General features: G+C 36.6%; 1 protein-coding gene across 5 annotated transcripts in view; it reads left to right on the forward strand.

Annotated features, from left to right (window-relative positions):
- Positions 1-19,049, forward strand: part of LOC138936567 (cysteine-rich secretory protein 1) — a 76,024-nt gene that overhangs the window by 29,542 nt on the left and 27,433 nt on the right. The window lies entirely within an intron of this gene.

Raw genomic sequence — 19,049 nt, forward strand, 5'->3', positions numbered from 1 at the left:
AAATAAAGTTTAATAGAATTTTAATTTAAGGTTTAGTTATACAAAGAATATTAGATACACGATAAAAGAAAATTGGCAACTTGCATAATAAATGATGACGTCTCAACACTCGGTCGGAAAAAAATCGAAATTCTTAATCGGCCAAAAAAATCTAACATTAAAACAATATTCGATTAGTTTTGGAATATTTTATCACGACTCGAAATATAGGCGTGGAACGTCTTTTCGCGTGCTCAAATGTAAAACTATGAAAAAATCTTAGTGTTTAGAATTAACTGTCGACAATTGCGCTATTTTTCTGCTCCGAGCGTTTACGTTCGCATTTTACGTCTACTAATGTAACGAGGGATATTTTCGTAAATGCGCTCGCGCGTAGTTTACATCACCTGTTATTGGCCCAGAAATTATTTTGGACTCTCTCCGTCTGCGTCCTGCCTAATCTCAATGAGACTTTCCTAGTCGTCAGAATCCGCGAAACTTCTTTTCGAGCGGTTTCTTTGTTTATGATTATACGATTATGCGCCACGCGTACAAAACTAACTCGTGTCTGGTTTATGTTCGATGCAGGCACAAGAAGGTAATACGCTTCGCTATATATATATAAAATATAATAATATCAAGAACTATCGGTGAATAATGGATCAAGAAAGATAAATTAAATGTTGGTTTTATTCCGATTTCTCTCTTTTGCGACCGCTTTCTTCTATTATTGGATTTTGTATCTCTCTTGAGAGGAATATAAGCCGACAAATATTTCTTAATATTTCCACAATTTTGTATTTATGAAAAATTGAAAAAGTGAAAATAATTATATCAGAAGATTTATAAATTTCTCGCGACACGATAGGGGATTAACTTCCATAGATGATTTTCGTGATTACACCTCTGTCACATATCATTTCCATCACGCTGAATGGAAACATCGTTGATTTTAATCTTTTTTTATATCTTTTTTAATATTTCAAAAACGTGCTTCAACAATATTTTTGCACATATTTTTATACATGCCTTTCATCTTACGCGAAGCTTTGGAAAATATTTTCAAGAGAATCTTCGAAAAACTTTTGAAATCCTCAAAATATCACTGGAAGAAGAGAAAGAAAGAGAAAAGAGCAGGAACATTTTCATACCGCGATATAGCATAAAAACTGCCGATTTAGCAGCTGTTGGTATATTTTATTTGCATTGCATTGTTCTCAGGAAAATGCGTTATCGTCGCGGTGAAAAAGTTTAAACAGACCGGAATGTATTTTGTTTGTCTATATGCGAGCGGAGGAAAATATTTCTCGTTTAGTAGCCGCGTTTATCAGCCGCCTGCATATTCTATGTTTACATAAGGATTGGCTGGTTTTATATTGATAAATCCATTTTATACTCTACCGTAAATTATTATATTTTCTAGTTTTTTAATTATTCTTATTTCTATATTTTCTGCTATTATAAAATTAATCATTATAAGATAAATAAAAGTTTGTTTGTATACGGATATCTTGATTCTAATTATTCGATTTAGAGAATTTATGTTAATATATATAAATTCACACATAAAACACACGATTTTATTTATTTATTATAAATGTAATTATATGTGAAAATGAACAGATATATTTTATATTAAATGCCTGTCGTTTTAATAAATCGCGCAATGTTATCTCACACAATAATTAATATACGAAAATAAATTATTATTTATATATCGTTGAAATATAAATTAACGTTTGCTAAATATTCGTTGTGCTAGAAAATGACATCGATTTATAAGAAGAAATTTCGCTCTCCAGCTTTTCGATTACGCCGAATTTTCAATTACGTTTTCACATATAAGCATCGTTATTCCCGATTGTTATTTCACTGTTGCAAACGTATTTGCACGCGTTGACTGTTTTTGCATACTCGGGAAAAATCTCCCGTAGATTATTATATTCATTTATTCGTTGTAGCTAGCGAGGTAGCCTGCTATAAAGTAAAGTAATATTTGTTTTGTATCACACACAATGCGTTCTCGCAGTTTCTTTTTTGCGATGGTTGTGTGTTTCGCGTAGTATAATTTTACTCTGCTTGCACGAAAGAATTAAGTATGAAAGAAAAATGTAAATTATAGTTACTCGACTAAAAAACACATGTTCGCCTGGCTTTAACTTGGATTATGTAATTTTGAAATTAAGAAAGAATAAATATGTTAAGAGATATCTAAGAGATATTCGGAAAGAATTAATGATTACATCAAACATTTTTTCCCTAGTGTTATGCGTCTGTAATATCGAGATATATGAATAATGTTAATGTGCAAGTGATCATTTAAATCATGATGTGACACACATTGTATAAAATTTTTTAAATTTTTATTTTAGTGTCGTACAAAAAGTTTCTTTCAAGTTTATAATTCGAAAACTGACAAATATTTTTCAAGGCGTATAAAAAAATTAAATATGATCAATACTCTAAGAAATTTCAATCGATATTTTCAAAAATTTTTCAAATCGGTCATTTCTCATGTCAATGTATATCTAACAGGCTGATATTAGGCACAAATATATTTTCCAATTTAAATAAGCGGATTTACTTAAAAATAATTATCAAGTATGAAAATATTTTTTGTTTTCTAAAAAAGAAGTATTTATAAAAAATGATTTTTAGGTATGTAAGTTCTTAAATAAATATTATACATATAAAAATGGATAAAAATCTATTGGGAGCGGAGGTATGGATTATTTTTTAAATTTATTTAAAATCGCTAAAAAATTAACACTTTAAATCATAATTAAATTTTAAAGACGAAGCTTTTTGCGATAAGCATTGTGCGATCAAAATATAGTCAGACATATGAAAAAGAAAAAGTATTATTCAGATATACAATATTAACCCAGTGTTGAAAAAAAGGAATATAAAGATGTTTAGTTTTACTGTATAATTTTGCAAACCGTCGTAATATCCGTCCAATTAAGCCGAGCCATTTATTGAGGCTTGTATGAAGGAAAAAAGGTGTACAATCCTTTTGAGAGAGAAAGAAAGAGTTATCGACCGTTCTCTCGCAAATTGAGTTATTCGACGAATAGTTCATCCCCGAAAGCATCCTGCTTGTGCGGACTATAAGCTCGTCTCGCCATCCTCGTCGCGATATTGCGCGGTTCGCCAAGTCTCCATCGTTTCGCCGCGTAATATCCGGGCTTTATTTTCGTTGCTACTCATTTCGTGCCGAAATGAGGCACGCCGCGGAAATTAAACCCGCGAATAATGAGTTAATTTGAGCTCACGATTAGTTAACTCCACGCTACGTAAACATCCGGCGAGAGTTTCCCGCGCGGAATTGTGTCCAATTTCTCATCAACCTTTCCCAGACGGAAACGTAAAATAATACAGCGATTAAAGATCTATCATTATTCTTTTTCTTAAACTTGTCTCCGATTTTGCGCCAGTTCGACTGCGGATTTCATTTCCTTGCGCGTTAATTAGACGATGAGAAATTATTAGTATTATTATTATAAAAAAAAAAAAAAAAGGAAAAGTGATAAAGATCAAGAGAAACTGTTTTACATCATTCGGATTACATCCGATTACATTCATTTAATTCGCGTAAATTCTTCATTGTTATAAATATAGAATAGCTCAATATTATTCAATATAAAAGCTGTCAGATTGCTCGTTAGTATTTCAGGAAGCAAGTACTAGAGACAATATCTCGCGCTACACGAACCGAACTCGAGTTTACATGCGTCGAATATTTTGATACTACCTTGATTATATACTCTCTGCTTATGAATGCTTAAGTCAGTTACAAGAATGTAGAATCTTCGGTGAAGCCGCGCGATTCGCGAAACTTGTCGACAGAGTGCATTCCGAAAATTCCGCCTTGTGAAATTTCGTTTTCGCTTGGGTTCTTCTTTTCTTCTCTTTCGTGCTCATTGCGATCAAGAAGAGTTTAAAAAAAAAATGAGAAAGAAAGAAAGAGAGAGAGAGAGAGAGAGAGAGAGAGAGAGAGAGAGAGAGAGAGAGAAAGGACAGGAGGGAGAAATCATTGTTACGGCATACGCAAGGAGTTAATTAGAGTCCTGAGGTATAATCCTTTGTTCCATCCTAGTTAATGGGACTACATAGTTGTAACAGAATCCGATAAACAAAGACGTATAATGTTTGACGCGAAACTAATCGCAGAATATCGTGCTTTCGTAAAATCGTAGAATCGGTATTGTCTTATTATTGTCGTTGCTACCATATATGTACGGTCTGGAATGCAATTGGGATAATTTATTAATACGAATAAATTACGAACGATTAAATTTATGTAAAAATACATTATGTCGATCGAAAAATAATGTATACATGTATATTTATGTTTTTGATAAAATTACGCGAGAATAATTTATATTTTAACAAAATATGTATATTTAATATTAATAAATTATTTCGTGAAAATACAGATTCGAATCTATCTTAGTTAGAGTTAAGGATCTTTGATGGATTTAAAAACTTTTCCGCGAGATATCGCATATCGAGAAATTTTGTAATTTTCACTATTAAGTTTAAATTAAATTATCTAAAGTGTGTGTGTATGTGTGTGTGTGTAAAATTGAAGTGAATCGAGAAACAAAAGTTTTTTTTTTTTTTTTTTTTTTTAGATTCAATAATTCGCGAAAATTGTTTTTATTATGGAATGTTTTTGTAATTAAAGTTGACATTTTTGTGGAGAAAAAAAAAAACATTCAAATTTATAATCCGTCTCCCCCGATTGACATTGATTCATAAAATATTTTTTGATAGATATTTTATTGAAACATGACATATTATAAATCCTTAGGGAGTAGGAATTTTAAAATTATTAAACATTTACCCCTTACTTTAAGCAAAAAAAAAATCTCTAAATTCCTGAACTTATATAATAATGTTGAGAAATTAATTTCAAACTCCGTTAAAGTTTAAAAAAAAACATACATTTAATTAAGAGAATCGCGAGGGAATTATTAAAACAGAAGAATTGAAGTGCTACGATAAAGCTCTTCCAAACAAGAGCCGATAATCTTCACTTCTGAATTACCGTTTATGCAAGTTACTTTATAGCAGCGAGCACCGCACAAGAGATAGCCATAAAGACACTTTTACGACAATGTATATGAGATATACGCATCTTTTTTGTATGTTCCATACGTACGGATGTACCAGGTATATAAATATGAAACCGGAATTTTTGTATAGAAAATACACGTTTATTGTATGAAAATGATAAAAAATATTTTATTCGAAGTATTGCCCATTGCTAGCTATACATTTTTCCCATCTCTCTGACAATTTGTGGATGCCACGCCAAAAAAACTGTTGCTCCTTTGAGGCAAACTAGTCATCGAGCCATTTTCGTATATTTTCGTAAGAAGTGAAGCGCTGCTCGGCAAGTGCGTGTCCCATCGATGCAAATAAGTAGTAATCGGATGGAGCCAAGTCTGGTGAGTAGGCCGCATGCGAAAGTATTTCCCAACTAAACGCCTCAATCGTTTCCTTGACCGGTTTTGCTGTGTGCGATGGTGCATTATCATGAAGCAAAATCACTTTGTGTTGCCTTTTTTGATATTCTTGTCGTTTTTCACGCAAAGCTTGATTCAAATCGATCATTTGTTGTCGGTAGCGTTCAGTATTAACGGTTTCGCCAGGTTTTAGCAGCAATTCGCTGTCTTCAAACTTTTTCGATGGTCTTCCACGTTCTTCGTTTCTCACGTCAAAATCGCCACTTTTGAATTTTTTAAACCACTCAAAGCACTGTGATTTACCAAGAGCATGCTCACCGTAAGCTTCGACAAGCATTCGATGCGATTCTGCAGCAGTTTTCTTCAAATGGTAACAGAAAATCAATGCTGTTCGCAAATCGTAGATTCCAGCCACAAAATTCGACATGTTCAACGCTATTAAAAACTATGCTGTTGTATGAAACTTGTATTGTTGTGAGTTGAAAATCTTTATCAGATGTCAAAAGAAGAAAATGGCGCCAATGACGCGGTTTGACGGTAACTACATTGACAGCTAGGACCATCTATGGGCAAATTCCGGTTTCATATTTATATACCTGGTATGAAAGATTAAGAGAAACTGCGTTAAAGGTTGAGGCAAAACTATCGTATATAAACTATACAAACTGTTTTGAAAAATCGCAGCTTGTTCATCTTATAAAGAGGGTTAATTCCAATAACATTCGATTCATTTCTGATTCGTGAAGTTACTGTGCGATTTTGCGTCGACCACTAATCGTAACGTAAATGCTACAATAAAACCCCATAATCATCGTTTCGAAGAGGGAAAGAAACAGGAATTTTTCATCGTATTTAAAAATTGATTGTCAGTACAGCTTTCGAGAAATTAATCCTCTTTCATTATTTACAGTATTTGTAGTACTTGCTGCGGATTTTATATCGCGTTTTACGAACGTTCAACACGCTTCCAGAACACGCGAGAAGCAATATTTTTTTATCTGCTTTGCAATAGCCAGCTACCTATACCTCGTTAATCAGTCGTCTTCTTGCAAGTCAAACAATTCACGTGAGGACGGAGAACGCCGATAATTAAAGCCACGGTAGATAAATGTTAAAGAACCGGAAGCACTCACGGACCTCTTGAAATGTAGACCGGACTCTCCGCTCGTGTGTACACGTGCCTTTAATTAAAAGTTATCCACCTTCACGACCTTCGCGATGTCGATAAATAATCGTTTACTAAGGTAAACGATGACCGTTACACTTGTTACGCGTTCTTTTTAATTTGCCACTCGCGCCGTTACTTTTAATTCGCCGTCGAATTCGTCGACGTACGATGGAACGGGATGAGGAGAAGCAAGGGAGAAAATGAGAGAACTAATTCCACTTTTAATTTCTTGAAATTTCAACCTCTCCTGCCGCGTGGAGGAGGAAAGGGAGGAGCAGGAGGAGGAAGCTGTAGAATCGATTGTGCGATGCAATCTTGCTCCGTGTATCGGGAGGACCTGGCTGTAATTAAAAGAGATTTCTGGCTCCGCAAACCTGCCGTTTTTTCGCAGCAATAAAATTGCAACTGTTTCCGTACACGCCGCCACATCTATCCGTCTAACTTTTGTTCTTATCATACATACAGGCGGTTGCGAAAGAAGCGCGCCGCGCGCTTCTTTCAATTTATAGTAGATTTAAACTTGGCAAATATACTTTTTTCCTTCGAGACGGACTCTTACGTCCGGCTTAATCTCACTCACTTTAATCGAAATTTAATATAAACTTTGGAAAAATTTTTCTGAGATTAATCTATGCGAAAAATTTATGACATTTATTCTGCTCGCGCGTTCTCAGAAATACTTTCGTATTTGCATACATAAGAGCGTGTAAAATCTAATAATATATGAGTATATAAATCTACGTAGATTTTATAATATATAAACATAAGATTTTCAATTATAAAGAGGAGATATATATATGTATATTAATGTCTCGAAGATGATAATTTCCTATCTGGGTAAAATGAGTTTTGACGATATTCGTGTTACGCGATAAGTCTTGATATACGGAACATAATGACGAATGGCGGTTAATCAGAGGGCTCGATACGTCACGGAAAATTTATAAATTCGCTTCATCTCGGTGTTGGCGATATTGCGTGGATATGTTCGATGAACAAATAAACATGGTGTAAAGCGATAGTTCTCTCTGCTTCCTCGGGAGGAAGTCTACATTGCGATACGCGGAGACATGCGATGCGCGCTCGCATCCTCCTAAAGTCAGAATACGCGAGGCCGAGAAATGTACTGGTGTACTAGTTGCGCAAGTAATCTCGAGATTTGCGCGTGTATCTTACATTTTCGTAGCGCGTCGAGGATATGCGTCAAAGCGCAAAGGATATTACATTCACGCGAAACGCGGCGGGAATATCTTCCCAGTAATTTGCACAAGCACGAATTGTATTATTATGTTTATCTTCTTTCAGCTTTATTATCAAAGAGAAGATACGTGTGTCTTACGAACATAACATTAATTATACAGGGTGACAAATAAGTGACCAAACGAAAGATGAAGGTAGATTAGATTAAACTGAGTCGAAAAGTCCTGAACCAATTTTTTTTACAACGATTAATAAAGGAGTTGTTGTTCAGTAAAGTCTGATCAATCAGCGCCGATCTTTAGCCGGACGCGCGTCGGTGAATCGCGCGTCTGATAGTATGAGGTTGGCGCTGATTGGCCAGACTTTACTCCATAATAATTCCTTTATTAAGCGTTATAAAAAAAAAATGATTCAGGACTTTTCGACTCAGTTTGATCCAATCTACCTCCATCTTTCGTTTGGTCACTTACTTGTCGGACACCCTGTACAAATCTGTGATGAATAAGCATGATAGTATGCTTTGCGTAAGATATCGTAAAACCAGCGATTCTCATTATTTATTGCAATTCTTTAATTTTTTTTTTCCTTCATCATTTATCTTCGTATAAGTTTGAAATTGAAACTATATTAAAACTCCATTTGAAATTAATCGATAATATAGTCAAGTTACCTTATTGGCTGTCTAAAGTATACTTTGCGAAGAGCTTCTCTTTTTCGATTCTTTATAACTCGGAAAGAATTACGAATGCCTTGATATTTTCTGAGGAAAGGTCAACTTCGAGGAATTTGCCATTGAGGGGACATTCGGTGGTTTTGAGATATTCTGTACACATTCCATATATTTCCGTATTTTCTTTTTCTCGGAATAAATTTAATCTTTTCTCTAATCTCATCGAATCTGGAGGACATTTCAAGTAACAGCATATTTTCCGCGCCAAAACTCATTCCGTCAAAATGGAATCGATTTTTCGTATTTAATGGAGAGTTATAGAGATTTACCAGCAGCTTGTAATTTTCTGTATCTAATATCTTGACGAGCAAGTTAAATTTCTTTCGAGAATCGATACGGCTCGAATACACAGAAATGAACAAACGTAAACGTAGATCTAAATCGATATATCGTCCCCTCTCTTCTTTCCCATTGCAACTTGCTTCACTATGCGAGACTACACGTGTTCCTCGTGTACGCACATATACACATATTTGTATATGCCTGTATTTGTATGCGGAAGCGCATGAAGTGTAGCGCAGGAGCTGTCTGAGGTTTAATTAGAAACATTAATATGGATAAACTGGAAACCCCTTCGCCATCGAGAATCCCAACCCTCTCCACCTCTACCCCGAAGAATTTGCATGTTGGCCGTCCGCCGACGAACGAAGACATCCCCTTCCGTCGTATCTCCGCCATTGCCTCTCTTCCTTTTCGACAAGGCTCGGATTTAATTTAAAACCCCGTGGATTACGATGCTGGGATTCAGGCAACATCGGACGCTCATATTGGCTTAAGGAAGAAAATAACAGTGTTGCGACTACGAATTATGGGGACGAAAAAGTAAACTCTCAAATGTAATTTGATAAAAGTATCAATAGTTTGGGAGGAAAAGCGCGTTCGTGGAAATATCTCGGAAAATTTTTAAGTTTAATAAATTATATATATAATATCTATTATATATTTTTAGAATTACATATATAATTAAAATATTATATTATATAATTATATATTATATTTTATATATAGAATTTGCGATTTGTATAAACGAGACAACAAGCTATAACGATGTGGCACACTTTTATCTCGCTCGTCGGTTCGATCTCGAAAGTGCTCGAAATGCAGCTGAGGAGGGTTTAATGGAAATTCGTGGATGAGCGCCAATTCGCGCACAGATCGAGCGTAAATTCGTCTTAAAAGCCCGTTCGCGATATCCTATACGGGATCGATTCGTCGAAACGCAGACAAGACAGGATCCGTGCGAATCCCGTGTCTAATTGATCCTCGGGGAACTCGGAGAGTCGTCGCATCTGCGTCGCGTCCGCTCGAGCAATTAACCGGAATCGGCGATGCTCGTAAATGGACCGTCGCGATCCTACAATACGTCAAACGCAAAACTGTCGCGCAATCCAGCCGCGCGGACGATCCCGTCCGTCAATGCGCGATCGATTCGTCCGTTCGATGGAGCGACGAAATCCGCTTATCCGAGAGTTCACTATCGTTGGTAGTAATCGCCGGCGATATATCGTGCCTCTCTCCAGCGGGATGTAACTACGGCGTTATCTTCCCGAGAGATTTATGATGTGCGAGACGTTTATGATGCCCCGGGACCGATGGAAGCTACCGGGAATAATTTGTAGTTGCTCATATCGAGGAAAGTGTTTTACGGATGCCTTCCATCTACGAATTTTCTTTCATCAATTTCATTCAATATTTCTTTTCCAAAAATATTCAGAATCTTTTTAATCGCCAACGATCAAACGTATATAAAATTTTCTGGAGATGAAATCTTAGAAATACAAGAAGCAAAATTTTACTTTACGTCTTATTTTAATTTCAAGAGGTCCATTTGCTCTAATAGAAGATTTTGTCGAGCTTTAATTGCTAAAATAATTAATACTTGTACGTTATGATTCTCTCCAATATTCTAAAATAATTAATGTTAGATATCAAGAAACGGTATTTTAAAAAAAAAAAAGAAAAATAAAAAAAACGATGTTCCAACGACTTTTTATCAAGGGAAAATATTAGACTTCACTGACATGATTATTTTGGCAAGATGCCCGTCCCATGAAAGATTTATCCCGTGGAATAAATGCTTTCGCTTGATCCGCAGGTAGGTATCAGACAGGTATAAAAATTTATAGACGACGAAAAGAAAGAGATAACCTTACGAATCTAGAATATAATTTTGCGTTCTATTTTTTCAGTTTTATTTATACGGCTTTTAAAGATATTCCAATATTTTCGGCCGACAAATATATTTTCTTTTCTGACCTAACGAAAAAGAAATGCAACGAAAGAAAGATATATATATATATATATATAAAGAGCTCATTCTCTCTCCATGTATCGAGTGATCCAGCGGGATAACGATGAGTCCAAACGAGAGTAGAGATAACAATTCGACAGGACTTCACGGATCCGCTTAATGATTGGCTGCACTTATCTGACCTGATTTCTCAAATCGAGAGTGTACTAGAGGCAATCGTATTCTTTCGATAGCTGGAGACGGCGCTCGAACGTCGCTGCAATCGTGGCAATCAATCAGATTACTCTCTTTTCGTCTGCCAATTGTAAATGGCGTCGGATTCCACAATTGTAAAAAAAGCATTACTTACGAATCACTTACGCAAATAAGATATTAATTGTATCAAATTTTCCCGCCTTCTTATATTATTTTTCGTTTATATCTGCAGGTCTTTGAAATATTTAGATTCTTAAATATTAATATATTAACGGCAATATAATACAAAGAATATAATTAATCTAACTTTAGATTTGCATCTAAACTATCGACATTCCTAGAAGTAGTCTCATTCGATTAATTATTAAGATTTTTCGACGTTTAGATGGACGCAGGTGTTTTAAACATCACGTTTCAAAGTTTTAACACAGTCCGCAGCTGTTATGACGCGGTGAAATAGGTAACGAGCTTCGGAGTAACTTCCGGCCAGACTCCCGAGACTTTCGCGTCCCTTTCCGCGACAAGACAAACACGGCGAAAATAAGTCGCGTATCGGAGCACGTTGTGTCTCCGGGAGCGAAATCAGGGAAAAGGATCTCTCGCCAACTGTCATACAAACGTGGCAATCAATCGCATTCCCTCTTTTCGCCCGTCTCTTTGTGCAATCAGAGCGTGCTTCACGACCGGCTTACTTGGATACCGTTTCTTCCGCCAATCGTGTCTTCGCGATCTCACGACGCGACGGTGTCGGTCTCGGGATTTCCCGATCCAGGCTGGCTGGACTAGCGTCGCGATCGAGACGTGCCAAAAATGCGAATCAACGATGGATACCTCGATCCGAAAACCCATCGCGATCCGAAAGAAAAAGCGGAGAGGAAGGTTTCACTATAAAAGAATGGTCATTCGATCAAAACTAATCCACTCCCGTTTTTGCGGGATGGAAAATTATCTCCGGGATTTTGCTTGTCAGAGGAGAATCGAGACGCGCTTTATCTCTAGAGGAATTTGCGCAGGTCATCCTCAGAAGGGAAGTTCTCGGACTTTTCGACTTCACACGCTTCCTTGTGATATTTAAAGTTCCTACATCTCTCCCTGGTCTCTTTGGTCCCTGGGATAAAAATTCGACCTGTACTAAGTCGATTTTAAAAAAATCTTTATTACTTTATGACCAACAAGATATATCTGGAAATCTTAATATTTTATAAAATTACAAAAATCATGAAATATTTTGGAGAAAAAAACCGACTAGGAAATATATATATATATATATATATATATATATGGATTAAAAATATTTTCCACAAAAATGAAAAAATAATTATAATCTTTCAAAAGAGATAAAAATAGATTCACTGTAGCAATTTACTTAATGCATCCTGCATTTGCTTTCTCATTGTGTTCTAGTGCTTCTTCTTCCCGACTCTTGTGTTTATACGTATTTGGATAACCGCAAACAGCAGCGTTAATTTACCAAATTCCAGCTAGACAATGGGCAGCTCGTTTAGCATTATGGGAAGAACAATAGCACTTAGTCGACGATAAGGCTGGAAGCAACTTGTCTGTTAACCTTCTCAATTATATTGCACGTACTGTACACATATATATGAGTTGTGAAACATGATCTAAATACATGTTTATGAGAGCCTAATAAAATCTGATTATGCGTATATTTAAATCTACTAAATATTTTTTTTTTATCTGTAATAATTAATTAAACACGTCCTATATGTATTATATTAGAGAGAGAAAAAGAGAGATAATTTTTATTCAATTAGTTAATACGCTTTCAACTAGATTCCGATTAATTAGAAATTTGATAACCGCAGGTAAATAATATTAATAATAATATAATTCAATTCTATATTTTATTAAACATATTAATCAACAACATTACTCTTTATACGCATTTTATATATATTTCCGGTGAGTTATGCGCGATCCAAATAAATATCCGAATACGATAAGAAAGATAAATCTCTACTTCATTTCCACATCGCATTTTTAAATATCTAGCCGCCGTCTATATTTTTTGACGCGAACAAAATAAAAACTTATCTCTCGCGTAGGAATCATCTTTACCGCGACCGCCCTTTATTATCCCGCCAAAGGCCGTAAACGGTATTCGTGTTACACTACACCGTTACTGATACCGTTTGCATAAATGCAACATTTTGAATGTGTGTCGCGAGCCGCGAGCTACGAGCTACATCGTAATCTCGTTGTCGGCCGCATTCGAAACTCCGGGGGCATTTCCGTTCGTTTGAGCTCGCGCTGAAATGCACTTTTGATAAGAGTTCAAAGCTCGCTCTCTCGCCTTCTCATCGTTCCCAAACCACGTGAAAGGCAGACATCGTCGAACCAAGCCCAGTCCCAGCAGTTTACTTGCGCGTACTGAATGGAAAGCCGACCCCCGGATGCTATCATTCGCGACGATTGCGGGGATTTACTTCGAATGCACGACTTTTCGATGCGTTTTCATCGTCTTTACAAGCACGTTTGCGTACCTCGTCCATGTAATTTAGAATTATAATGAGAACTGGCGCGAATGTAGCTTATTTTATAAAGAGGAGTGGTGGAAGAGTATTTCAAAATTCGTCATAAAGTTGACGAGAAGAAAATCTCTGATATATTCGCGGATTTGAATAATAAATTTCTCAGATTTTGCTTCATTTTCTGCTTCTGGAAGCCGCGCGCGACACTCAAAAGTAGATATTGATTCGCGGAAGACTGAGAGATCTCGTGAGATCAAGGAACCGTGGAATTAAGAATTCCTGAAACACATCACATCCTTATGCTGCGTCGAGGATTTATGAAAGCAAGGACCACAGGAGTCAAGGATCCGTGAAGGAGCGAAGCCACCGCGAAATCAAAGATTTATAGATGAACCGCTTTTTACGCAGCTGCATTTTTCTCCTTTCGCGCCAATGTGATTTACTTCTAGGGTCTTGCGAGAAATCATTAGCCGCGCAACGAACGGCGGAATCGTCCACGTGGAACGAAATAAGGAAAATGAAAATTACTTCTTTCTCTCTCTCTCTCTCTCTCTTTCTCTCGCGTTCCGCTCCAGAAACTTTATAAACAACGCGCGAGATTTAATTATATCTCCCATCACACAGATGACCGAAGGCAACAATTCTTCGATCGGCGGCACGTCACCTTTTGTTTACACGTGATTCTTCTCTTAAAGGATCAGCTTTATTATAGAAAAATGTTTCTATTTGTAAGGTGACAGTTAAAAACGGATTCTAAAGTACGAGTAGAAATGATCACGAATCACCAACAGATATATTAGTAAAGGAACGTTATTTAATTAATAATTTTATCAACGCGATTATTTTACATACAAAGTTTTGTAAAAAGTTATTAAGAAAAAGAAAAACGAGAAATATTAATAATTAACATCTTTTTACGTTTGTTCAACGATTAATTTTATTTTCATTGTTTTAGGTCCACGTCCAATTTTGTACTTGCCGTTGTTCCGCAAAATTACACACGTATATACTCACATATTATTATATAAATATATAGTAATATAATAGTTACATTATATTAAAATTTTATAAATTTGATATAACATTTAATTGATTATTTACTGTTATTATAAAAATATGTATTTATAAAGCATTTATAACGCGTTATAGAGATATTTTCAATATCCTTCTATATATCTCATATAAAATAGATACAAAGAGAGCCAATATATGCTGTGTCGATATAAATAAAAGTTTACATAAATATAAATAAATGTTCATATATATGCTAAATCATATTTTTCTAATTTACCGCTAATCTACATCTGCTCCGATTTCATCTTCACTTCATAGCCCATTTTATTTTTTTCCTCTTTAGTTCTTTCGTCAATCTCGTACAGAGAGAAACGACGGAGTTGCCATTATTAAAATTTTCTCACCATCGATGGAATTTCAATAACGACTGTCAAAGCAGCCGTCACGTCGACCGGTGGGGGAGGGGGAGGGGGAGGGGGAGGGGAAGGGGAGGGACATTAATTCCGTTGACGACGGAAAAATTGCGCGCGTGCTGAATTGCAGTAATCCGCGAACTGTTCGCGTCACGAAAAATCACGTCGTCGCACTCGCACCGCTCTGAAACGTGCCGGTAACATCTTTGCCCCGGAGTTTTTCGTTTACAGCGTCTTTAAATGCTATCGCAAATAGAAGATACAGACGAGCGATAAAAAGTAGCGGATACCCGAGGATAGAAAAATCCGAGACGAGGCACGATCGAGCGTTATCGCACGGGGCTTGTTATCACGTAGACAAGCACCAATGAACATACAGTTCGCGATGTTTCGCTAACGTACTATAACATATTATATAAACAATGTATTTTAAAAGAGTGTGTACATCTTTTTTCGATATAATAAAATTAGAAAAATACGGTGTTAGATGACCATTTTTCACATTTGCTTGTATGGTATATAACTTGAGAGGAAATTGAATATTTCGTATATCACTCGCGGGGATTAAAGAGGAAGACGAGGATCGAGGCAAGCTTGATGCGGTACCCGGTAGTGCGAGTGCAAATTATCATTTCAATGCAAATGCTAGGCCGATATTATTATAATAAGCTTCCCGACCGACGACGTCGGTTCGCTTTTGCTCGAAAACTCGCCGGGCAAATAATAATGGAAATAAAAGCGCGCTCTCCGGACGGAGTAATAACTTTCAGTTTCCGGGAGATACCCGGGAATAGGGTCGAGCTGGAAAAAAATGGAAAGTCCTGTTGGAGAGCGAAAAAAATATGAATGGGACGCTTTTTTATTTCAACGCGATCGCTTCTCAAGGTATCGGGATAAAATTATTTTTCCAACGGCAGGCCTGTGCGCGCGCGCGCGCGTGCTGATGATTTTAATTAAGAAAGAGATTCGACAGAATTGAGTTTACAACTTCTTCGTTATCGGCGGCTTGCGTAATTGCACAAATTAATCGGGACAAATTAAATATAACATAATAATACAATTTCTTTTTGCTTTTACCTCCCTTCCCTTCTGTCATCTCCACCATTATGACGTCAAATGTCGATCGCTCGAAATTCTTTTCGCGTATCGCGAGACAACTGTGTTTAATTACGGAAGAATTACGCGAACGCGCGTGAGAGAGAATGCAAATGTAGCGAGTAGTGTATGCATCCTTCGCGAAATTATGAAACATTCTGAAACTTTTTCTCTCTCTCTCTCTCTTTCTCTCTTTTTAGTTGTCACGTTGAATATATTCCGTAGAGGATTACTTCGTAACTTTCTGCATTATATACGGGATATTCATAAATTCACTTCCATTATATCCTTTCAGTCGTAGATTCTCAGGGTAAACGATAATGAAGCTGAGTTCGACGAGCATATCGACGCGAGGCGCGCGATTTTGCACTTTCGTATACATATAAATCTTAAGCAAATGAAAAATATTCCGCCAACTATGAGGCGAAATAGGACAGGGGAATAAAAGCAGCGCGCAATAACTGTAGTGCAAAAATGGCTAACTCGTGTACACGCGTAACAATGCAGTCCCTTTGTGCCCAAGCAGTGCCCTGGGCGCTACTACCGTTTTACAAATAAATCAGAATCTATAGTCTAGCTATACGCGTTTGCGACAAACTGGAACCGTAGCGCTTTTTCCTGGATTGCCTTATTGCAATCCATGTTTACGATTACACGCGTATATTAAATAAATATATCCGCAATAAGAAGGAGGCAGTTATATGAAAGTTAGGAATGCAAGAAGCTTGTGAGACTTTGTTTTTTCTTTGTGATATAAAAAAATTAAAAGAAATAGCAGACATGAAAAGACTAGAAATTTAAATTATGTTGAAGTATCAACATAATTATATTAGAATGCGTGCGTTTATTTGAGGCGATTCTAAATAATAAATTAAAATTTTGTAATTTTTTGTTTATCTAACAGTGTGTAATTTTAATATAATTTTGCGTTGCAATATCATATGGGCGTTTTGTATTAATAAAACTGGAAGGAGAAGCCTTTTGTAGCCGTAGCGTTGTACAAAAACAGACGTGAAGAATATGGCTGGGATAAGAGCAGATTGTAATTCAACCGCATGAAACTTTCGCGAATGACAAAGGTTTCCCGGCTGGAGGGATCCCGACTTAAAAGAAGATTTTCTCAGTACAAGACCACCTATTCCGACATTCAGCGCAGATGCGGCGTGGCTAAAATACGTATATCAGACCGTATATAGAAACTTTCGTGCGTCTCCGCCAAACTCGAGATGACTTTTCACCCGTGATGACAAACTCAAATCTGGCGAGAGAGCTTTTCTCCCATAATTGACTATTCGAATATTTAACGCGATCGCGGTACGTGTAAAATTCAAGCTCAACCAAACTTTATATATATCTATGAAGGAAACTCATTACAGAGGTAACTTCTACGCGTCGTAAAAAATTCAAGTTTGGAAAATGTTTAGTTTAAAATGTTTATGGACCATTTTAATAATCGATATGAAAGTACACTCGACTAGAGTTACAATCATAGAAAAACTTTTATGATGAAAAATTCCTTAGATGACTTATTTCTCGTTACATAAAATTCTCAATTCTCTGTTATGAAACTTTACGCGCGTGAAAAACGATTCATCAGACAATCCTCTCAATATCGTAGAAAACTCGATATCGTATATAAAATAAGAAAATTCGAAAAGTAAAGATATCAATACTTAGCTTGAACTATCTTAATATTTAATGTATAACCTGACTGAAGTAAACTACAATCTGGAAAATGGATTTGGAGAGAAAACATTTTCCACGCCATGATAAAACTGTCGAGTAACTATTTTTCGTTAGAAAAAAATCTCGAAAATGGAAAAGAATGTAAAATTGACGCGCCACCATTGCGAGGAACTCGCCGAGTAATTTTCGCTGTAAAAAGTTCCAGATATATTTATGCGGCCAAAGACAAGCCAACCGCGGCGTTGTACAGTTTCTAGGATAAATTTGCGATTCACGTTACACGGTCCATAAATCACAAACGGCCGCGCGGACGGGAGGGTAGCGTGAGCGTTCGAAACGCCAAATGCGTTCGCGGGATTGTAAGTCTCTAACGCCAATCCCGCTTTCGATCGAGGAAGGGTAATATATCGCAGTTTTAATCTCCCGGGTACAATACGCCGGGCAGTACATGCCGCGATACACGCGGCCCGCAATATTGACGAATAAATACCAGAATAAACGAGCAGCTCCCGCGCCTCCATTAAAGGGCGAAATTGGAAAATTCGATGCTGAGGCCGCTTCGCGAAGGAAATCGCGGGATATCGTACAGCCGCACGCGATCGTACGGGATGTTGGCTGGGATTTTTTAAAAATTTATATCTCGCACACGTTGCACCGCGCAAGACGCTTCGAGGATCCTGCATTTTCCGTAGATTATCGACAGCCATGTTTAACGGATTATTTCAATAGCGAAATATGGAGATTAATATGACGCAGTCGGTGCTTTTGTTGGGTGCGATTCTGAGTTATATCTATCTGACAGAAGAATCAAATGAATGTCATCATCAGTTCCATCTAAATCTCCTCTTTCCTCTTTTGATTATCATCTGGTTAAAGTTACTACACCCACAGAAAAGATTTCCGGATCTAATGCTATTACTCTTCAGTCTATCATAAAATAGGATCGATATAGCGACAATCATATTTATTATTGAAAAAGGAATAGTCGGCGCGAACATCAAGTTATTCTAAATGCGAGAATATATAAGCTTAGATTTGTATATGTTACTCTTGTCTCAAGATAGTAAGGCAATCTTATTTAATTCGAGAGAGAAGAAAAGGAATTATTGATTTAATTTTAAAATTGTTTTATTTTTATACCGCATAAGATTGTGATACGATTAAATATGTGAAGAATATTTTTCGTCTCGTTATCAGAAATCCTTTCTGAGAGTGTAGATATTTGCTAGATGCTTGCCGGAATTCCTCGAGCTAATTCGATGCTGTCGATGCGAGCGATCCCGATAAATCGCGGACGGACTCAAGTTTTACGAAAACGACTCGAGGTGAATTTATTCGGCCGTTCCTGGCGA

This window comes from Polyergus mexicanus, unplaced genomic scaffold (assembly GCF_030449975.1).
Source record: "Polyergus mexicanus isolate NDT 795.1 unplaced genomic scaffold, iyPolMexi1.0 SCAF_1, whole genome shotgun sequence".
In the NCBI taxonomy this organism is placed as follows: Eukaryota; Metazoa; Arthropoda; class Insecta; order Hymenoptera; family Formicidae; genus Polyergus; species Polyergus mexicanus.